Genomic DNA, 24,023 nt, shown 5'->3' with positions numbered 1-24,023 from the left:
TATAATAAGGGGAAGAAATATACATACACATATGTATATATATATATATATATATATGTACACATGTATATACGTATGTATGTTGTATGTAAATATATAAGTATATATGTATGTATTGTAATAAATATGATAGGTATTGTAAATATATGAAGTATAAGGGAATAATGAAAAAGAATCAATGATAATAGGAATAATTACGTACGTTATGATATAATAATCATTACGTTATACGTTCTATTGTAATATTCATTTAAACTACCGTCTTGTACCGACGCTACAGGATCTCGAATGGACGAATGAATGAAGAGGGTCCCTCGCGCCATTGATCCAATACTGGCGCGTGCGCGATGGGATGCATCTCGAGAAATCTTGGCGCAACGAACGAACAGCGTACGGTCGGCACTTTAACGCCAGCAAATCGTACTCCCTCGCGGAAAGGCGTATCGATCGTGCGAGCCTCGCGATCCTGGCAAAGTACGTCGAGAATGTCGGCCAGGCTTATTCGATGGAATAATAGAATGTGATCGTTTCGATACTGTATTACTTTCTAAACTATATATATTTATATATACATACATATATATACATATATGTTTATATATTTGTAGGACGAAGATTAACAGAGGAATGACCTTTTTGTTATATTCCTTGGACTATTCGTCATCTTTTAGATGTTTATTTGTATGAAATGATGTTGGTTAAACCGATGACGCGCGAACAATCCTGTTCTCTGTCCTCGAGCGATGGACGCGCGTCCGTCCCCGGTGGCACGAGCAGACGCGTTCGGACAGAAAGATTCGGTGAGGTTCGGGGTAGATCGGAAAGAATCGGTAGAGGGATCGGCACAGCTGTGAGAGTTGTATTTCGTGTGTTCGGTAGTGGCGCGCGCGCGCGCGCGCGTGCACGCGAGAGAGCGAACACGCACGTCGTCGGCACTTATACAGAAAAGGGGAGGGGGAGAGAAAGAGCGAGAGAGAGAGAGAGGAAGCAAAAGTACGAATTGTCGAGTCTCGCAGAGGAGGATGCAGCGACCCCAAATAATAGACTGCTTTCGAATGACGCGAAAGAGAGACGGCCGATGACGACGGGACGATCGAGCGGGAGTTAAAGCAGATCGCGGTTGTCAAGGCAACTCCCATTCTCGATGGACCACTTCCGGTTTCGACGCCCTCCACTTGGTTGTTGTCGTCGTCGTCGTTGTCGTCGTCATCATCGTCGTCGTCGTCGTCGTCGTCGTCGTCGTCGTCGTAGCTTGTGGCCCGTGCCACGTTATTCCTCCGCCTCTCACCGCCCCAAAACCGATTGGAGAATCTATTATTTCTCTCGTTCTCTTTTGCCGGCGCAACTCAGGGTTCCTACTGACGACAGCGATTCGTTCGGCCGGTGTAGAGGCGTGTGAAAGGACGACGCCCGGGGAATTTGAACGGAAGGAAGTTTCTAGATCGATACATTTAACTTGCCGTTTAACCTCCTTTTACAATTAACGTTATCGAATTCTTCCTTGGATTTCATTATCTTACATATGACGTACGATGCTTTCGATATTGTTATCAAAGAAATTGGCTATTGAAATAATACGCTTAGATACTTCAACGGGATTCTTAGATTTTTCTTTTTATCAAACTATTCAATCAAACGTTAATAGGTTAAGATTTCCAAGAGCCGTTGCGTGTAACGATATCAAGCCTTTTCGTGGAAACACGCTCGTCTAGACCGCGTCACGTGAGATCGTCCATTTTTCTTTGAAATGCATTAGAACCAAGCCATACTTTCATTCGGGCTCGGGCGAAAGCGGTAAACTTTCGAATCAATGTGATGCTGTTTTAACATTGCCGCGTGCCAAAAGCTGATCGGGATCGTTGAGATGTATTTGTCTTGTCTAAGCAAATATATAACGCGGATTCGTTACTTTGAATCCTTAACCTGTTATCTACTTCAGGGAAAACGTTAAAAGTATTAATAACATTTTCCTTTGGACTGGCATAACTGTGTCATTCATGACAGTCATTTGATTTGAACCGTAAGGCTTACTCGAGAAGGAAAATGGATCAACGAGTGAGTACGGTAAATAAATAACGGTCGAGTTAGCCGAGCATGGAGCAAGTATCCCACGAAAGTATGAGAAATCATCGAGCCGATTAAATTCGATGTGAAATAAGGAAAACTGTATAGATTTCTTTATTTTCTCTCTTCCATTTTTTCTCTTTCTCTCGCTCTCTCTCTCTCTCTCTCTTTCCCTTTGTTTCTTTAATCGTTAAACGACATATCGACATTAGCTTGCCGCGCAAGGATAACCTCGCTCGCTTGGTCGCGCGCGCGAGCGCACGAAAGAGCTCGTGCCGCGAGGGACCGTTTTGTCGGGTATTTGTTTGCCGAGCGCGTGGAGACGGGTCCGGCATAAGAAAATAGCCCCTCGTTCGCGCTCAACGCACGAGAGCGCGCGCGCACCGGCGAGTAAAAGAGTGGGGAAGGAAGAGTAAAGGGATGCTACGTATGGTGGTGGGCAAGAGGGCTAGAAAGACAGAGATAGAAGAAAGAGAAAGAGAGAAAAAGGGAGAGAAAGAGAAAGAGAAAGAGAAAGAGAGAGAGAGAGAGAGAGAGATCGCGAGGTTGTTACCTGTTCGCACGGCCGCGATAATGCAGTCGAGTGCTCTCGGGGCCCCCGTGTCAACGATCGGCGAACGGCCACGAATCTCGGTGTGCACGACGCCGCGAAAGCACGTCTGTCTAAATGTTCCCTGCCTACCTACCTACCTGAGAACCTTACGCCACCCAGCTGCCCTCCTCTCTTACACTCTCTTTCTCTTTCCCTTTATTTTTTTCTTCCTGCATTTCTTGTTCTTCCTTTAACCCTACGCGCAGGTTTTAACCGACATTATTTATATTAGCGCAACAGTTATTCTACATTAACTTCACCTTAATTCTGTACTAATCATCGTTGATTGATACTAACAATATCTTCATCGTATAAGATAATTTATCCGTTTGCACTTTCGTTTCTATTTCCTATGATTGGTCGAAAAGAAAGAAAGCGCGCTTGTTTGAACGAGCCTTGCGAACTCTAATCTCTTGGATTTAATCGAATGATGAGAAAACAAAAAAGAAAAGTAAAGAAAAGAAAAGAAAAAAAAAGAAAAACTGAAAAATCATCGGTAACGCACGACAAACGTCGTACGCTGTCCCAAAGCCACTTCGCTTGGCAGTCGAGAGAAAGCAAAAGGAATTTCGCATGCGCGATATACGTATGTACGTATGTACGTATGTACGTATGTATATATGTATGTATATCCCCCGGAACATTATTTTCCCTTCTCCGTTCGTCCACACCGCGTGTGTGCGCGCGTCCACCTGCCGCCGTCTCCTCCGACTACTTGCACGCGATTTTCAGAAGCAGAAAGGCATACAATGTATAAGTACGTTCTTACGTGCTCACATGCGTACCTATACAGATAACCAATGCTCAAATGCGTTCTTATTCATATATTTACCACATCTTCATCGCACGTTAGTAGCCGATGATTTTGCAGGATTCAATATTGCCCGAAGACATCGTGCTGGGTTCAAAGTGCTAATTCCACTCGTAGTAAAGTAATCTCAATTTTAATTATTATTTCATTATAAAGATAAATATGTGATAAACAAATCCAGGATGATTAATGGCCGATACAAATTACCACATAATGTTTTATACAAAAATATTTTATTAATTTATATTCGATTATACTTTATATTTAATGGTTTATTTAGTAAATACCGGGCATACTATGAACCCATGTAACTAGCGCGAGCCCAGAGAAACGAATTCCCACCGTAGCGTGGCGCTGGTGGTTATATCTTCTCGATAGTGTGTTCTATAATATAAGCAGAGTTGCTGTTGGTTCTTTCGTTCGTCGTCCTCATCGTCTTGTCCGGTCAGTCTCGGGGACTCCCACCCGCTCCCTAACTTTTTTTAACATACCCACCTACTCGTTTCTCTCTTTCTATCGAGTAATCCAAATGCATTCTTTTTCTTTCCTCTTCTTTCCTCGTCTCCTTTCTTTTCAACTTACTGTCTTTCTCTTTCTTTGCTTTCCTTCCCACCGTCCTCGTTGCCGGTTAGTCTCTTCTCTCTCAAACACACTCGGCGTATCTCCTACGTCGAGTTTTAAAGAGTGTGTCGTGCCAGCAGGGCATGAGTCGGGACAGTCAGGCAACGAGCTGCTACGTAACCATGTGCCTTCCCCCGTCCAGTGTGTAGCTGGCCTTTTCTGTGTAGGTGTGCGCAAGCAATGCACTCCCTCGAGAAAGAGAGAGAGAGAGAGAGAGAGAGAGAGAGAGAGAAAGAGAAAGAGAAAAAGAAAGAGAAAGAGAGTAGAGTGAGGAGTTCTCTCCTTCTTTCTACCTTCTCACTCCCATCCAATTCCTTCCTCTTTCCACCCTCTTACACGGGTTCCTCCCACCTCTCTCGCCTCTCGTCAACCTGCGGCTGCCCTTCCTCCCACTCGTTTTGTCCGGACGACCGGCGTTTCAGCGTTAGAGACCTTACATGCTTGGCATACCTGCAAACGAGCGCGTAAATCGACCGGTACGCGGCAATGCCAGCCACCGCGAAATCCTCTGCGCTGAGGATCTGACTTTCTCTCTTTCTCTCTCTCTCTCTCCCCCTCTTTGTTTTTTTTTTTTTTGATCATCTTCTGATATTGTAATCATACTCATGTTCTACATACGTATATACAAACGTTTGCTCGTATGCGTGGCTTATGTATAGACGTCGTCGCGTGTCCTATACTACGCGTACGGATATGATGTCAGAGAGACAGAACGAGAGAGCGAGAGAAAGATAGAGAGGGAAGGTATCGATCGAATTAGACCGCCATGCCGCTCCCAACGGACAAAGGAGCGTCGGTCACAACGCGGATAAATTATTTTCACTCTGCATCTCCTCGAGGTCGCGTCGATTCAACGACCATGAATCATCCCACTAGCCGCGCCATGTGCGACTGTTATTCAGGGATCGTCTCATGGTCGAGCGATTCAGATATCGTTTCCCCCTCTACACCCGCTACAGCCGACACTTCGGCCGCGAATAATTTCTTTTCTGTTCTTTTCTTTTTCTCCTTCTTCTTCTTCTTTTCTTTTTCTTTGTCTTTTTTGTTTCTTTTATTCTTCAAACACGAAAAGAACTTGACTACTTTCAGTTTTATTTAAAATTACGGAACGTCCATTGCAATTTTATTGCTCGTTGACGGCAAATTTCTGTCGGACTCGGCAAGTGCGTTGACTCTGTTTCAATCGTTCACCAAATAGTTGGAGAATTGAAAATATCTCGGACATGTCGCAATATAAAGCGTCGAAAGAAATGGCAAAGTTGGAGTAAATAAAGAGGATAACTATCCGATAGACACGTTATGTCGTCATTTACGAAAGATACGTTCCAATTCGATGCGTCGTACCTGCTTCGGCGTTTTCTCCGAGTTATTCGAAGAAATCGGTTGAACCGTAATTTAAACTCGAACTCTCCTACCGCCTTTCGCTTTGCCACACGCCCGAGATCCTCGAGGTACAAAGCTCAATGTGAAATCATTCTTTAAGTCCCACTTCTAATCCGGCGCAGCGCTGCTACAAGTCTGCTGTGGATTGAAAAGGAGTCAATGATCCGGCCAAAAGTGCTTCTCAAACAAACATCGCTGAACGGGTATAGCGACGCATTAGCCGTACGGCCGCCATGTCCAAGATTCCACCCCCTCCTTCTATCAACGCGAGAGAGCGCCCACCTACACAACTTCTCTCGCGATGAAAGAGCCATGAGCGAGAAATCACGAAACGGATCACCGGTTAACGAGCCACCTTACCCGTAAATAATATCTGAGTTGCAACGCTTTACCTGCAGTATGTATACAGATTTACTTACCGAACAAAAGTCAAAGAAAAAAAATATCTGAGTAGCCAGACTACTCAAGACACGTTTATTTCAAACTTGGCGAGGCTTCGCGTTATTATTACCGTCTATGGAGATAGGTTCGTCAGGCATCGAGACTCAAGTGATTTATGCCATCGTCGCTACTTTCCTCTTCTCTTTTACCTCTTTGCTGCGAGTCCTGCTCGTCTGCGATACATGCATACGTATGTAAAAGAGTAAAAAAGGGAGGGGGGAGGTAAAGAGAGAAAGAGAGAGAGAGAGAGAGAGAGAGAGGGAGAGAGGGAGAGAGAGAGAGACTATCTCTCAGAGTTTCTTGTTTCTCACGTACAGGTACGAGAACGTATACGAGAGTATCTTACGAGTACTCTGGAGAAGCAGGGAGGACGAAAAGAGAAAGAGAAAAAGAGAGGGGGCGGTCCGCTTGGAACGATCGGGATGCTAATTCGTTTTGCTCGCTTCCACGACTTCTTCGTCCTTTTCTGCGAATGCAGATCGTCGGCGGACTGCACGCTGGAATGCGTTCTTCGTCTCCTCGTGCCGAGAGAACGACCGAGGGCGAAGGGATAAATGCGTTTTTATTAATAGGGATTATGAGTGCGGTCCATTCACGTTGTACCTCGATCGAATAAGAGCACTAAGATGGCTAAGTACATCAAAGTGCACTCTTCTAATTTGCCTTTTTACTTTCTCGGCATTCGACTTATCCGATCGATAAAATAGGAATGTCTAAGACGAACTGCATAAAGAAAGAAAGAAAGAAAGAAAGAAAGAAAGATTTGAATATATAATTCTATTGGCCTTTTAAAAAATAATTGATCCGAACAAAAGAACGATTTTCGATTTATATATCATCGAATAATAGACCAAAGAAAAATTGTAAGACTTAATTCGGCCTCGTTACTATTATCGAAGGCATCAAATAAACGAACTTGATATATCTTGCCAAAGGAGCCGATTTGTCGAAACGCAGATATTTTCTTTATAGGACATCGATCTCCCCATCTTGACATCGATTTCTCTTTTTTCCACCCAGTTGGAGAGCATTTCCCCCCACTCCCAACCCTACTCGCGGCCTTCCGCGGTCATCGTTGGTATACCACAGCCTGTTCTCTCTGACTTTACGAACTGCTTCTGTGTTCGCTAACAACTTAACAATAACGGATCTAAACGAGTTTTATCGGGACATCGATAGATAGCCTTTTGCGACTAGGTCTAATAAATCTACGATATATTTCGTTATAATACATTTAATTCGAAGGACTCCAGAGATCATATAGTCCTATATCACGATAAGAGAGACAGGACACGTAACGAAGCGAACGTTTCGTTTCACTTGGCGAACGGGCTCTGTTAAAGGTGCCGATCTGTCACCGTGTTGTTTGTGTAAAATGTTGTCTACTTACTCTATACTCTCTCTCTCTCTCTTTCTCTCTCTCTCTCTCTCTCTCTCTCTCTCTCTCTCTCTCGCTGCATCCATAAAAGCATGCTATGGAAGGCTCTCTCTCTCTCTCTCTCTCTCCTGTGCGCGCGCGTGCACGCGAATGTTGAGTTTCGTGAGTATAGGACTCGGTAGGAGTAATAATCGTATACCGTTACTTCTTTCGAAAGGCCGTTGACTCAATTGCGCCCCGGATAAAAGAGGCGGTTCACGAGTCCTCCGTGAGCCTCGGCATGGGATATCTTTCGCTGGTATTGTATATACCGTACTTACAACGTGTATTAGCACACGTAGGGTAAACAGTACAATTATTTTCCCCATCGTATATAGTGATCTAAAGTATGGCTTTGAACGCCAAGTAAATAAGGATTTAGGATATTCGCGTTCACTTTCTTCCTAGTGGCATTTTCATAATTTTGCATATTTTAATATGTAAATATTAATATTAGATGTCCAATAAATCTACTTTAGATATATAGGTATATATTGGAGAGCAGCTTCCTGCTCTTCAAAGAATCAAAGAGTAGTGAAACTCTCTCGGGTCACGTTTTGTTGTGTGCTACGGTGGTCTTCAGGTATGCCGTGTCTAAATTCATCCGTGATTCGTCCTCCTGTGGCCGGACAGATATCTCTCACTCCGTGGCTCCTCTCCTCCGCGTTACCTCCATGACAAAGGCCGGTCAAACCTGCCTGACAACCTGTAAAATTCCTATGAATGAGCGCAACCTCCTCTTCTTCTTCTTCTTCTTAGTCTTCGTCGTCTTCGTCGTCTTCGTTGTCGTCGTCCTTCTCTGTTTCTCTTTCTTTCTCTCTCTCTCTCTCTCTCTCTCTCTCTTCCTCTGGTCACCGAGCTCTCGCACGACCATGCGCGCGCGTGCTCAGGCTCGCTCTCCGACCTCGTCCGTTATTAAATTCCATGACCTCATGTGGAGTAGTCGGTATATCCTCATGAAGGAAACAGCCCGAGTATAGTCGATGCCGAGCTGCCACGTGACACCTCGTTCGATCACTTATGTATCTACCACGTAGGAATACCATAATGATCATCCTAATCGAGTGGGATCACTCTCGAAGGAAGATTTGAACATTCTTCTAACACAGTTAGATACCGTAATCGTTCCGTATCCAAACCGATATTGTAATATCAATAATTGCGATCAACTAGCAATGTATTCCCGAGGGATAAAAAGAGAAACATTTCCACTTGTTCGAAGATTGATACCAAGCACGTAGCACTAACTCGTTATATACGTATGTAGAGTTTCTTACGTAACGATCAGCTTTCTATTTATATTGCGCATTAAGTTTAAGTTTTACAAGCACAAACGTACCGATAACTATCGTCATTACGACTACGACGAATGATCGGGGAGAATCGGAAAGGAGTGGGGTGGGGGGTTGGGGGAAGAAAAAACAGAAGAAAGGAAAAAAGAAGAACTAAGGGAAGAAAAAAAAAGAAGAAAGGAAAAAGAACGAAAGAGGGAAAAAAGAAGAAAGATCGCAGAAGTATTGTAGAAGCGCGTCCGGCTTGGCGCGTAACGTTAAAGGAGGTCGTGGCGCGCGCGCGCCCTCGAGCAACACGAGATTAGCCGAAGCGCGTCGAGAGCAAATACGGCACGTCGATCTTGAAGGTTGCAGTAGTCGGTGCGCGCTAATGCGCGCGAGACTACATCCGCGTGTCGTATTGGTACGCGCGCGCAGGTGCGGGCGGTCGCCGATCGCTCCAACGATCGCAGCCATTCTTTTTTCGATTTACAACTCGAACTATGAGTTCTCGGCGGCCTTGCGAGATGTCTCAATTTTCTTACCGGTATGCGACTACTATGACTAAACCGAACCATACCTATTCTATCTATGTACGTATGTAGTACATACTTATTATTGCGTGTCTATTTATTTTTATTGCAATAGCGATTCCTCGAAAAAAAAAAAAATATATATATATATACATATGTATATATACATACATATCCCTTCTCATTCGAATATGTTTGTTCCGTTCGCTCCTAAAACGATCTCGCCAACTTTCTATCACCAATAAAGATCGGTAAGAGTCAAGCGTATATTCGCGAATCGTTCGACTCGCAAATGCAAGTAAGTAAACGCTTATAGAAGCTTTCTTTGCCGTACTTAACCTCTTACCGACACGGTGATTTAGTAATTTAACATCTTTCACCGAGAAAACTAATTATTGGTTATAGAAATAGCGCTACACGAAGAAATTAAATTCAAATCGTTCTGATTTATCGTCTATTATATTTAATGTTTCTCTAGGAAATGTTAGAATAAGTCGTCATTTTGTTGAAAAACATATTACTTCCCAATATCTAATTTCCTTGAAACTTTGATGAAAACCGATTAACGAGTTGTAATTAATTCATAAATCTATGTAAATACGATTTGGAAATTTTATATAGCATGATTCGATAAAAGAAAAATAAAAGGAACAAAGTGAAAGTTCGCGGGCAACGCGTTGACGCGTTTCAAACGCATCATAAACGGCGACATATACGTACGCGAAAAGCGCGCGCACTTTGAGTATGACGCAGTTAGGCCCGCAGAATCGAGATATGTCAGATATAGACCGTACATTATGATATCAACCCACGCGCTCTGCGTCACATAGCGATGCGTCTTATGTGGCATCAGTACTGCACTTATGTGACTGCACTTGGATACGAAAGCGCCGTGATCTCGCCTGGTGGCGGATTCTTCAATCATTCTTATTAAATTCGAAAACATCCATTTCTAATTCACGATCATTAATCTTTCCACCACGAATCTTTTTCCTTTTTCTACATTGTAAAAATTAAATTATTCTTTAGGTATTTTTCAAAATCTGTTTGCTAAAATCTAAAATTGAGATCGACGAGTTAAAGAAAAGTGAACTCCGTGAACTCCAAGATGGCGGGCATGCGAGTAACCACGGTCTAAATGCAAAATCGTGCGCTGCATCGGAATGCATTGGATTGCCACGTACGTACATATGTATATATATATATATATATATATATATATATATGTGTGTATGCGTAACATCAGTGCATGCGTTGAAGCTTTAGCTTTAAAGGGAAACCGCAGGTCGTAACGCAACGCATAGTACCGGTGTTATATACAATACGTATACGAGCGCGTTCGCCAAGTATCGGCTGAGTCTGACTGCTGGCGGGAAATTTAAACTTGGAAACTAACAAAATGCTTGTAGAAGCGTCGAGTTGTATCTTCGTTGGTAACACGTACGAGTTTTGACCTCTCTCTTTCTTTCTGTTTAAAAAAGAGAGTCGTGGGATTACGAGTCATAAAGGTAAAATCTTATGACTATCTCTGTTCCTTACGTGGACGTGAGGTATCAACCCGTTGAGATCAAAACTTTCTTACTTAATCTCACGCTTCCTACGTGATCCCTCTTTTTTTCGAACCCTCATGTTTCTTCCTCCTCTTCTTATTTAAGTCAAAGAGAACGAGAAGAAGAGAGAGAGAGAGAGAGAGTGTTTCTTTTGTTATTATTTATTATTATATACAGGGTGTACAGTACTGCTATGTACATTAATACATATATATATATATTCATACATGCGTAAAACGACGTTTTGATCTCCATAGACTTGTTCGATGACAACCGCTTGCGTAAACTCGTGGAAAGGAGAACGACGCGTTCGGTAATAAACGGCGATAGGCTATAACAATGCGTACGTTCAAGGCGACCACCGTTTTCTACGCTCTCGCGCACAAGCTATTCCTTCCCTATCGGCACGATTTTCTCTCGCACAAAACTAATATCGTCTGGTTATACGGCATTTACAATAGGGCTTTTACTCTCTCTCCCCCCCCCCTCTCTCTCTCCCTTCTTCTTCTTCTTCTCTAAACAAAGATTATAAAAAAAAAAAAAAAAAAAACAAAAGAAGAACAAAAAGAAGAAAAAAAGAAAAAAATTAATTTGTTAAGGTTTTTATGAACCAAATGTTTCCCACATAGTAATCGAATGAAAATATAGTTAAATGTTTGATAGCTAACGAACGGAAATATACCCATACATACCTACGTGATCTTCACCTACCGTCAACAAAGACCAATGACTTAACGAGATGGAGAAGAAGAGAGGAGACACGGGGAAGACTACGATCACGATGACGACGACGACGACTTTAGAATCGAGCGATAGAAGGTGCTCTCTCGAGGTCGCTGTCCACCCTGAGGTCACCCTCCTATACCCACCGACCGAACAATATCCGATGGGAACCCTTTAGGAAGGAGAGGAGGAATGGAGAAGCAGAAAAAGAAAAAGAGAGAGAGAAAAAGAGAGAGGGCAAGAGATACGTGAGTAAGTGAGTGAGAAAGAGAGAAAGCAGGAGGGAGAGAGAGAAAGAGAGAGAGAGAGAGAGAGAAGAGATGAGAAGCGCTAGCTGTTCACATTACCTTACTTACTATACGGGGTCAATGCCACCGCGTCCGTCCCGCGGCCCCACTTCACTTCACTTGGCTTCACTTGCCTTGCCTCTCTCTCCCCGACAACCCCCTTTCCGCTTCTCACCGGTCCTTCTCTCTTCGCTCCTCACCTCAAACCGTGTTGCTTTATCTCTTTCTTTCTTTCTCTTTCTCTCTCTCTCTCTCTCTCTCTCTCTCTCTCCCTCTCGCTGCCTTCTTTCCTGTTCCTCTCTCCTCTTCGCCCGCTATACAGCAGCCCCCAGCCCCTTCTCCTCGAGCTGCCCTACGTTCCTCCTCACCCACCCCCACCGAGAGAGCATTCTCATCGACCGTTTGCGTTGAAGAGAAACCGAGTCTCTCCTTCTTCTTCTTCTTCTTCTTCTTCTTCTTCTCTTTCTTCTTCTTCTTCTTCTTCTACTTCTTCTTCTTTTCTTCTTCTTCTTCTTCTTCTTCTCCTTTCGCCTCTTCCTCTCCTATCTTTCTTTCTTTCTTTCTTTCTTTCTTTCTTTCTTTCTTTCTTTCTTTCCTTCTTTACTCTTCTCGAGGCTCCACTACTCCTCCCCACGTTCACGATTCTCTCTATCTTTCTTTCTCTTCTCCCATACGAGTCTTATAAACTATTCCAAAAATTCGTACTGTTATTATTATCACTTAACCATTCCCAGCATCCAGAAGAGTAAGAGCGAGAAAGAGATAGCCGAGGGACAATGCGAGACTTTGTTCAGAGGCACGCAGAACACCCGTGCTGCATGTAGAGTCTCTCTGATAGAGGGGAGGAAGACGTCGACGTCGACATCGACGACGCGACGGCGACGCAAAGACGACGACAACGAAGACGACGAAGAAGACAACGACGACGAAGACGACGACTACGACGAAGACGATGATAGTGGAGGCGACGACGGAGACGTCGTCTGAAGTCTCGGTGAACCCGCGCAGCGAATCGATTTTACGAGAGTCTTTTTTTCACAAGGGTGAAGAAGGAAGAGGATGGTTAAAACGAAATGGATGGCTTGTGAGAGGATTCACTCTCTCTCTCTCTCTCTCTCTCTCTTTCTTCTTCTCATTCTCTCCTTTTTATCCCACTACGATCCCTTTCAATTCGGTTACGATCTTTGGATAAGTCCGTTGAAAATCAGAAAAACCCCGTGGACGAATCGAATGTCTTTACATATTCTTTGAGTATCAAACGTAGAAAAAAAAAAAAAAAAGAAAAAAATAATCTGATATATCATGTCTGAGCGCCATGTTGTTAAAGGTTACATCACGTGACTCAACCATCTTGATTATTTTTCTCATTAACAAAGTACATAAATAATAGATATTTTAGGATAATCTTTGTGGATAATCTCGAATCCCGGAAACATATCAGAAAGAAAGAAAGAAAGAAAAAAAAAATGCATATCTACGAATTCTATTAGATTTACTATTTTCTTTTTTATGTTATTTTTTTTTTTTTCATTTATCATTAAAGTACCTTTTTCCTAATCTTCTTCCTCCTATTATTTTTCCTCTTCCTTTACCTTCCTTCCTCTTTCCTTTGTCTTTTTCTTTTTCGTTTTGTTTCCATAGCAAATCAAAAATTCTTCAAAGACTCGTCGAGGCGTCAATCATATCGCGTTCGTAATAAAGCGTCGCGCACGAGCTACGAATGGCTTGCACGTATATTAATCCTCCGGCAACCTTCCACAAAGTAAATACAACGTGACCAATGTCAAGGCTAACGCTGCTACTCGCGCTGCCGTTCGCTGCCGCGCGTGTGCCGTGAGCGTGTGCGCGCGCGCGCTCGCGCCCATTGCAGCAAATCTCCATAGGCTGGCTCGTCATAGAAACGCGCGAGCGCGCACAACTAAATGTTCGAACGCATTCTTATCGGTTAATTCTCTTATCGAAAATTATCGATACTCGTGTACGTGATTCGATCGGAGAAATAACACTTACTTCTCTCTATTCATTCGTATTGATAAAATGTTATTTCATTTTTTTTATTTATTTATTCTTTTCCTCTTTTTTTTCTTTTTCATTGATTATAAAATAATTGATAAGTTAATATTCATTATTACGAGTGAATCCGCATAAACCAATGGACAGATTTTACATACGTCTCTCATCTTAGAAAATGTAAGAAAGTTGTCTGTGCGCGCGCGCGCGCACGCGTCAAGACGTACATCGAACAAAGGATCGTTAATGCTCGTGCGCGCGTGCGCCATTGCGCGGCTCTCTCTCTCTCTCTCTCTATCTCTATCTCACCGCTTCTCTTTCTCATTCCTCAAGACGAAACCAATCTCATTGCGTTTCATTAAGATAACGCGTTTGCACGATGCAGCTAACGCCCGGTAGAAACTCGTAAAAGTGACTCGTAGATCGAGCACGAATGTTACGTGCAGTCCAGGTACTCGCTTTCACGGAAAGGAAATCGTTCTTACCGATCGTACCAAACTTTTCAATGTGTTTTACTTTGCTAGGGAAAGCTTTTGTAAGTTGGGGGATAATGAGGTGAAAATGACTCACCAATGGAAATTTATATATGTTTTTCACTTTGGGCCACTCCATTCATTACTATATAAATTATATTGGAGTTATTATATCATATATGAGAATGATGTAAGAATAATTAAAGTTAACAATTATTCGCATAAGAAGTATTACTCGAGATAGGGAGGATTGGAGTGGAAGGGGGAGGGAACAAAAAAAAAGAAAAAGAAAAAATATAAAAAATAAAAGGAAAAAGAAAAAAGAACTAGTTAAAACATCGTATACTTCCGTCTTCCGTGAATGAGCCTCTCACCTCCACCTCCTCCACACCCTCTCCCTCAAGTTCTTTTCGCCTTGAAGCAAAGTGGAACGGCAAGGCAACGGATACACGGTGTCAAAGGAACACTGTGCACGGTGCCGACAAGTCGTTGTCGTTCCTCAGTCATCGCGTATCTTCGTTGTCGTCGTCGTCGTCGTCGTCTTCGTCTTCGTCTTCGTCTTCTTCGTCGTCGTCGTCGTCGTCGTCGTCGTCGTCGTCGTCGTCTTCCCCTTCGTCTTCTTCGTCTCTTCGTCTTCGAGACGACGACGTCGAAAATCCGTAAACTCTTCCAGGAAGTAGGAGCCACTGGGGATCATCGACCCTTCACGGCTATTTCAGTTATTTTGCAGCATGCAGCTATTTTAAATACATATTGTAGAGTAGAGAGGAAGAGAGAGAGAGAGAGAGAGAGAGAGAGAGAGAGAGAGAGAGAGAGAGAAATATGATGAAAAAGGAGGAAGAAGGATAGACGACTCTCTCGGAAGAGAGAAACGAAGATATCTGAAAAGCTTGAGAGAAAGAGAGAAAATGGCGTGGAGGGGTTGATATTTATAGCCAGTCCCGTCGTCGGCGTCCTCGTAGTCGACAGTCTTAACTCCTTGGTGAAATTTTTGGGAGAACATCCCTTCTCCCCTACCACCCTCGTCTTTCCTTTCTCTCTCTCTCTCTCTCTCTCTCTCTCTCTCTGTCTGTCTCTCTATCACTCTCTCACATGCTCTCTGTTTAAGGAATTTCCTATGATTAGAATGAGTATTTCTATACGACGTTCTGAACTCTGCCTATATGTATCTACCAGCGAAAATAATTTACTCTCTATCTATCTATCTATCTCCCCTCTTTCGTATATAAGCGCATAAATTGACATGAGCCCATAAATATTTATCCAATATCAATAAATTAACTTCGTTATATAGACTCGATTGATTCCCACATTCGGGAACTGGTTGAAGCACCTCGAACGAGCTTGTTATGATAGAACGAAAGATCTATGTAATCAAATAGAAAGAACGTCGATAATAACTTGCTCGATCATCGTAGAACATCTCTAAATATATTTTTCTCACGGGATCCCGTACTATACTGGTACGCGATTTTCGAGCACACGTGACGTCCTCCCGAGATCATTGATCCGATCGAATCCGGACAATCAAAAAACCGGAACGGGTTGAAAGATCTATGCGTGGCATTGATCTCTCCAAAATGAAATCTCTTTATCGTTACATTCGAATCGAGTCTATACGTAAACTGGTGGTCGGTCGTAGGAAAGCACGATATACATACATATGCATTTACATTTGTATTATGTCGTAGAAATTAGTGCAATTGACCGCGAACGTTAAACCGACAACTCGTCGCGGGACAATGCCCGCATATACTATACGTTGCACAAACGGTCAGTGGTTCTGGTAAATTAAGATGGTATTATTTTCGAGTAGCTCTCCAAGTGAATCGACATCTTCGGGAAAGAAACCGGAGCGAGGAGTCAAAGCTAACAAGCTGGAATGTGCACGCAGCCGGACACCGCGGGTCACCGTTTCTTTGCGGTACCACGAGTAGAAAGGTGGATGCGCGTCCTTATTTTACAGTGTCGTGCCTCTTCACGGCCACTTGCGATTGTATGTAACTACATATGTATGTACTTATGTACGGTATCGAACGAGTTGTGACCGGTCCACGAATTCCAATCTCTTTTATATTCAACCTCATAGAGAATCGATTTGAAAAACCTCTTCAATAAACCTGATCTGGGATTATTACTCTTTCGATAATATCTAGGGTTAAAATGGCGATTAGATAAGGTGCACCAATAAACGACTTGTCATCGCTTGGAAATGAATCGGTCGGTAAAGTAATTCTCATATTATCCGACCTACTACGAACGTCAAATTGACGACGTTGTAAAAAGTAATTGTGCGAGTCAATTGGACAGCGAATTCTATGTCGAGTGCAAATACAAGAAGCACAGTAAAAATGATATGATCCAAAGCGACTGAATTATTGGCAACACTGCGTCGCTGCACTCTACGATAGTCTCTAGAGCAGAGACCGAGCTCGGCTGTTGTAACCTCTATCTATCTATCTATCTATCTCTGTCTTTCTACCTCTTCCTTCCTATTTTCCTCTCTTTCTATTTAGTGTGTATGTGTCTGTATGTATATATATATATATATAGATATATATATATATATAGATATATAGCTCTTCCACCATCAGAGCAAGTTCCTCTTTCTTCTCTCTCTCTTTCTTTCTCTATCTCTCTCTGTCTCTCTCTCTCTCTCTCTCTCTATTTCTCTCCCTCTTTCTCTTTCAAACTGACTCGTCCTTTCCCTTCTAGCTCGTGCCCTTCTCGAACGAACTTAAGCCCAAACTCGAACCTGCACCCCCAACGCTCTCTACTCGTGAAAGGTTTCTTCCCCTCGTCGAGCCAATCTCTCCCCTCTTTCTCTCCCTCTCTCTCTCACTCTTTCTCTTTCTCTCTCGCATTCACTCTCTTGCAGGAAAGCGACCCTTCCACCAAAAAATTTTTCCTTTCCTTCCACACTTCACCTCTCCTCAAATCACATTCTTCTTCTATCCGAAGCATTTTCTTCTCTCTTTCTTTATTTCTTTCTTTCTTTCTTTCTTTCTTTCTTTCTTTCTTTCTTTCTTTATTTCTTTCTTTATCTCTCTCTCTCTCTCTCTCTCTCTCTCTCTCTCTCTCTCTCTCTCTCTCTCTCTCTCTTACTTTCTACAAAGTATATATTATATAGGTTCGTCCTTTTCTATTACGCCTTTTTTCTCAGTTTTCTTCTTGCTCGATTTCCACCACTTCTTCGCAGCATCCCACCCACGTCCTCCACCATTTCTCGGAAAAGTTCCGAAGCTTTTCGCTTGTGAGTACACTTTTTCAGATCACCGTTAGATTTCTTTCTCCATCTCTCTCCCCCTCCCTCTCTTTTTCTCTCATTCCCTCTTGCTTTTCCATAGTACCGTACAACTGCTGGCCCTTTCGTCTTTTCTTTTCTCGTCGCAACGCGCTTACAATTGTTTTCTCTTTCTATTTCTTCCCAGGTGTACAACCATTTTCCTAACAACTTTTCGTTGTATATCATACAAGACGACAGAAAGAAAAAAGAAAGCTCATTCTAATATCTATGTTGATTATTGTCGAATAAATTTCTCGCTTACTTCTAGCTTACGTTCGATCTCGTCGGTTAGACGCAGTATATTCCAATAATTCACGAACAAAGGAGAGTTCGTAAAGAGAAAGAGAGAGAGAGAGAGAGAGAGAGAGAAAAAGAGAAAGAGAGAAAGAAAGAGAGAGATGGCATCCGCTTGAATGGACAACTCACGGCTTAGAGAGGGGAAACAGATTGGTGGCGGGGTCTTTGAATCATCCCTCGTTGCTAAACATCCCCCTTTTCCAACGTCAACCAAGACTTCTACACGGTATAAACTCGTGTTTGTCTAGCGGCTATATTTGGGTGAACCAAATCCAAAATCATACGCGCTCGTTGACTTTGTTGGCTCGTAATAAAGATCTACGATGCTTTTCTTTGATTTTCTCGGGAAAACCATGACGTTTCTATTTCGCGGCAGGAACTCATAAATCTTTCTCGTCTTGTTTCTTCCTCGACGTTGCATCAGATGGATATCCGTCGATCGACTCTTACGTTAGAGCAATGCTGTGTCAGGCAAGTCGCGCGAGGGCGATACGTGTACTTATACGGTAGGAAGTTATTCTTGACCTGCAATTTTAATAATATGTAATGTATCTCTCTACATCCCTACCTTCATCTCTATCTCTTTCTTTCTCTTTCTCTCTTGTCTTTCGAGATTCTACGCATTTTTATTCTTCTTAAGAACTCCAAACTCTACTCCTCGTCTAATTTTATTTGTCCTTTCGTTTTCTTCGACTTTTCAATTCGGTTTCTTTTTTTTTTTTTTTCATTTTGATCTTGTTCATTTAATTTTTCTTTGTCTTTGTAAATCGACGAATCTGTACCAGGATACTTTCATTACGTACAACAGGAAAAAAATAAACAGAAAAAGAGAGAAAGAGAGAGAGAAAAAAAATAAAGAAAAAGAACTTGAAATATGATAACGTTTACGACGTTCATGAAGGTCTTGCGAAACGTGGCTAGCGTTTTGAGGTATACTACGAGAAAAGCGTTCATTCTCGTAGCACTCAGCTGCTCTCTTCGGTGAACGATAATTAACGATTTCTCAATCGCAACGTCCTATTGCTGAAATCTCTTCCACGCCTGTTTCACGACGACGACGACGACGACGACGACGACGACGACGACGACGACGACGACGACGACGACGACGACAACGACAACGACAACGACGGTGAGTTTCTCGCAAATAATCTCATACCTTTTACCAACAGACACGTTGCATTTTTCATCTTTACCTGTTTCCAACAAATCCAACTCGAGCAACTAATTATTCGACCAGTGAACGTTCACTCTCATAAACCTGACAATAGTCTATTTAAAAATTTATCATACATTTGTATTTATGGGAGTAGAAGAAAATTATCTCTCGATATAGTCGCCAATATAAAAATCGATTCATGAGATATAACATGTGGACTTAGATTAAGCATATAATCTTTCTCTCCTTTTCTTCCGTGGGACCGACACTGACCTGTGACACGTGGTAAAAGGTAGGAACACTCGACGCGAGTGACACCGTTGTTTGCCCTCCTCCCTTTCGAAGTAACCTCGTAGTTCGCGCCGTTGCATCTACGTGCATCGGTATGCGCCTGCGCGCGTGTCCTTCAAAAGGTTGGAACGCGCAATCGGCCATGGTTGTTCGCTCGATCCTATTTCTTATTCTGTATTTTATGAGCCGAATCTTTTCCCGATTTGTTCGTTCAAATATAATAAATAGTAATAATAATATTTATATAAACACATGAATATATATATATATATGATACAGGTATAAATGCACAGATATATTATGGTAATAAAAATCAGCATAGGTCGAATTCGATTCGACGGAGAAAATCGACTATCATTCCAATACCACCACGAATATTAGCTTTACGCAAATCAACGTCACGTGATCAACGCCGGCAAAGCGATTAGCATTATAAAGCCGCGATAACATTTGTAGCAAATTGAGTTTACAGGAACGTTTATGCGAGCGAACTTATCGCGAACGAGCAATTGGAAAGCTTGGGTGGTATACCCCCCACCGTGTCGAACGTTGGATACGATTATGCGTTTTATGTGTTAAGAGTTTACAGATGCATTTGCTCGGCTATCAATGATCGAAACTTTGAATAGAAATTTTCTTCGATGCACCGCGACAGACAAGTTAATATTTTTGTCGAACTAATCGCGAGCACCTTTGAGAGAGAGAAAAAAAAAGAGACAGAGAGACAGAGAGAGAGAGAGAGAGAGAGAGAGAGAGAGAGAGAGAGAGAGAAAGAGAGAGAGAGAAAGAGCTTGGTAACGCAGTTAGTTTTACTCTTACGAAAGACCCCGAAGCGCGGCGATAAGCGTCGCTAACATGTGATTCTACTTACGTAATCGCTGCTGGCACGTTTTTTTTTTACACGATATGACAAAGGAGAATCTACGAATGTATAATTAATGCGTTCCGACGATTTAGAGTTCGAAAACGACTCAAAGACAGTTACAAGATCTTCATCGATGGACAAACGATGGATGGATGAGTGGATGAATGGTTGGACCTATCTGATTCGAAAATTCGGTAAGTTTCCTTAGAATAAAGTCGAGAGAAGAAGCTTCCTATCCTAGGAGATCTTGAACGAAATAATAAATATTCTCTTCCTTACGTGCATACGTTCTTTCCTTTTTTTTTTCTTTTTCGTTCTATCAATTTGCGATTTCGATAAAAATCAATAAGTATCACAAGCGTTGTGCGCGTTTACAAGAGACTAAAAAAGGTCTATAAGAGAAACCAACGTTTGCTTCTAAGGACAAGAAAAGAGAAAAAGATAGAGAAAGAGAGAGAGAGAGAGAGAGAGAGAGAGAGAGAGAGAGAGGGAGAGGGAGAATGAGAGAAAAGGAAAGGAGAGGGCTCAAGAGAGGAAACTAAAGAAAACTCGGATCGAGCGTAACCAGCCCCGAGTATCAAATCGCTACCGGCGAAAGACCATTTAAGGTCTCCTGCTATAAGCAATACCACACTGGTGATGAAACTTTATCTACGATCTAGCTGCGACTTGCAAAGATTAGCGCATTAGAAGGATTACATTGAACACACTCTATGTCAATTACATCGAACATATTCAGTACAGAAAGTATTCTCGAATTATTCTTCATTTCTTTTGGTTTTCTTCATACGTACGAATAATATCGGCAATGTCGACAACTACAGTACATAAATATCTTTCAGGTATAAACACTTACAAATTTGCCTGATCGTAAATTAACCATTCTACCTTTCTCTCATCCCCTCTCCAATTTCCCATGTCTAGACCCTTGTTGAGTAACAAGCAAATTATTGGGTATTTTGAAAATATACTTTTGTCTGTCTCAGTACAGTATTCAAAGGTCGTATTTAAGGGTAAAGACAGGTAGAAAAAAGACATACCATTTTTCATTCTTATTCGATAACGATCTGACAGTTCGCATCAATTTTCATGGAAAATTTTGTTAAAAACTTCTTCATTCTATATTTCATAATGTTTAGATATAAGTTATATTAGGTATAAGCAATATTGCACATAAGTCATTCTCTTCTTTGTGGTTTATCGTTCTTTTACGATAAGAAAGCATCTCGAACGTAAGGAATATTTTTTAATTAAATAAGACATATATATATAATATGTATATATATATGTATATTATATATATGTATATATGTATAATATATATATATGTATATATATATATATATATATATATATATATAATATATATATATAAAAGCAACTATTTCTAAAAGTACAAACGTTTTCTAGAAACGATAAATCATTTATACAAACTATAACTGTCTTGTCGTTTTTCTACCTGATTTTTGTAATTACATTGGATTTTCCCAAAAAGTTTCTTATGGTATTTATATGCAGTTGCTTTATATGGCAGTGTTTAAAAATATTATACCCAAAAATCCATTACTGATTGCTTGGGCTTTAAAATACAGACCTCTGCAGGTATGCTATTTTAATGACTTTTTCATGAAAAGAGATACGAAGAGATTACAAATAACCGATAAAAAAAAAGAAAAAAAAACCAATTGAAGCTGTCAAAAGTTGATAAATATTATGTAACTTCAATTTATGACAAATACTATGTAACATCAACATTTGGTAAATACTATGTACATAAGTAACTTGAACGTTTGTTAAATACCACGTAAATAACTTCACATTTGATAAATACTATATAAATACTTAGTACATATAAATAGTTGCCTTTCTAGTTGATCTTTTTTTTGTCTTTTTTGTCTTTCTTTCTTTCTTTTCCTTTTCTTTTTTTTTTTTTCTTCTTTTGACGGAAATATTCCGCCCAGTATACCTGCGCCATTGGACAACTCGATGCGCTCGTAAGATCTTGCGCGTTCGTTTCTAAATGGGTGGAAGGGAGAGAAAGAAGGGGAAAAAAAGAAAGAGACAAAGCCGGAGAAAGGAAAAAGGATACAAGAATACAGTGGCGAGTTGAAGAGAGATGAAGATGGTAAAGGCTCTCAGGCATGGGATTTAAGGCGTGGGACGTAGAAATGGCAAAAGGATGAGGACACCCTTTCCCTCTCGATCCAAAGCAAATTACTAAAATGCTACCCTTATTGTCGCTCGATTCTACGAATTCAGTTCAATAGTCAATGCGATTATATATGTATCTTCTTATTTCGTATCATTGCCTTCGTGAATATCATCGTTTTCTTTGCTAGGTTTTCGATACTCGCAGTTATCGATATTTGATACAAGAAGAAGAAGAAGAAGAAGAAGAAGAAAGAAAAAAAGAAGAAGAAGGAAAAAAGTAAAGAAAAGAAGAGAAAAGAAAAGTAAAGGAAAGGAAAGAAAGGGAAAGAAAAAAGAAAAAAATAAATGAACGAGGGACGATGCGTTTCCCTTTCGCGTGGGATTGGAACCCTCCACCCTTCCGCATTTATTCTCTCAAGCTGGGAGGGGTGAGACTCGTGATACATAATGGAGTCGCTCGATTGATACGCCAACGCTCGCACGAAGCTCGGATAAGTGCCGATTTCAATACGAGGGGGACGATTACCATAGGGCATAAACGTTCAAAGAGGCTACACAAGAAGTTTTATTGGTGATAACTATTTTCACGTATACTCTATTTACGTCACCTTTTCCACTTCCAATCTGACAATCTCCCAACCCCCCTCCCCGATTGTCATTTTAACGAATGAAAATTATCAAAAAAATAGCATTTACCGATAAATAATTAATTGATTGATTGATTGATTAATTAATTAATTAATCTCTTCCCATTAATTATCATCAATTATAGAATTCTACATTGACGACGAATCCCAATCATTCGTCAGAGACAAACGCAAGAATTTCGATAATTCAACGACATCAAAGGTCGCGTAGCCTACGTGAGCTAATCGCCATAGTGGCGCGCTAATCGCAAACGCTCAAAGGCGCGCATTTTACAAAAAGTCATAGAAAAATATTCGATTTCAAAGATCTGACAAAAGTAGTGTTACGCCATCCATAGAGAGAGAGAGAGAGAGAGAGAGAGAGAAAGAGCGAGCGTGCTCTTTGACCTGGGATTCGTATCTACGACAAAAGGGATGCCCATAGATCGATCGTGAAGCTTCAGGAATAAAGATAAAGCGATATGGAGACGCGTCGTTCTTAGGCGTAGGAAGCAGAAAGTGCACGCGTACTTAAGTTGGTGCACGAGTTCCGTAAATGCCACATGCACTTCGATTTGGAAGGGATATATACGCATACATAAACGTCGTCCTCCGGTAGCAAAACGCACACTATACTACTCCGTAGCAGGCCGAAAACGGAAGACGTCCATGAAGAAGAGAAATGAGTGCGAGAGAGATAGAGATAGAGAACGAGAGAGAGAGAGAGAGAGAGAGAGAGAGAGAGAGAGAAGAAGGTAGAAGAAAGAGAGAAAGAGAGGAGTGAAACGACAACGAAAGGCAGGCAGGAAAACACCATAGAGTGAGCGAGTCAAACGAGAAAAAGAGAGATACAGAGAGAGAGAGAGAGAGAGAGAGAGAGGGAGAGAGAGAGAAAGATAGATAGATAGATGGAGAAACGCGTTGCTCGAGGAGAAAACAGTGGTGGCGGACATACTCTTCCTTCTCTTGCGTGGCTCCACCCACACGCCACCACCGGCGCAGTCTCGCGCGGAGGCTCACAATCTGGCAACAGTGGCTCGCTATAACCGATATATTGTGGCCGTGGATTGAATGGAGGGGAACTAGCTCAGGTCAAACCTCCCCACCGGTACAACCCCTCGTTCGGAGGAGCGACCCCTCCTTTCTCTCCCTTTCCCTCCCTCTCACTCACT

General features: G+C 41.8%; 2 long non-coding RNA genes across 2 annotated transcripts in view; one reads left to right on the top strand and one right to left on the bottom strand.

Moving 5' to 3' along the window:
- Positions 1 to 146: 146 nt before the first annotated feature.
- Positions 147 to 24,023, bottom strand: part of LOC124430063 — a 24,378-nt gene continuing 501 nt past the window's right edge. The window contains exons 1-3 of the long non-coding RNA XR_006943636.1: positions 23,807 to 24,023; positions 13,240 to 18,284; positions 147 to 8,035 (exon numbers count right to left, since the gene is read on the bottom strand). The exon at positions 23,807 to 24,023 is cut by the window's right edge and continues 501 nt beyond it. This is a non-coding gene — a long non-coding RNA (uncharacterized LOC124430063). The remainder of the gene's footprint in view (positions 8,036 to 13,239; positions 18,285 to 23,806) is intronic.
- LOC124430062 lies at positions 8,032 to 13,230 on the top strand. The gene is made up of 3 exons (XR_006943635.1): positions 8,032 to 9,147; positions 11,347 to 11,658; positions 12,428 to 13,230. It is a non-coding gene; the product is annotated as an uncharacterized LOC124430062 (long non-coding RNA).

This window comes from Vespa crabro, chromosome 17 (genome assembly GCF_910589235.1).
Source record: "Vespa crabro chromosome 17, iyVesCrab1.2, whole genome shotgun sequence".
Taxonomy (NCBI): Eukaryota; Metazoa; Arthropoda; class Insecta; order Hymenoptera; family Vespidae; genus Vespa; species Vespa crabro.
Note: the sequence above shows the minus strand (reverse complement) of the source record. Positions and strands in the feature narration are given on the sequence as shown.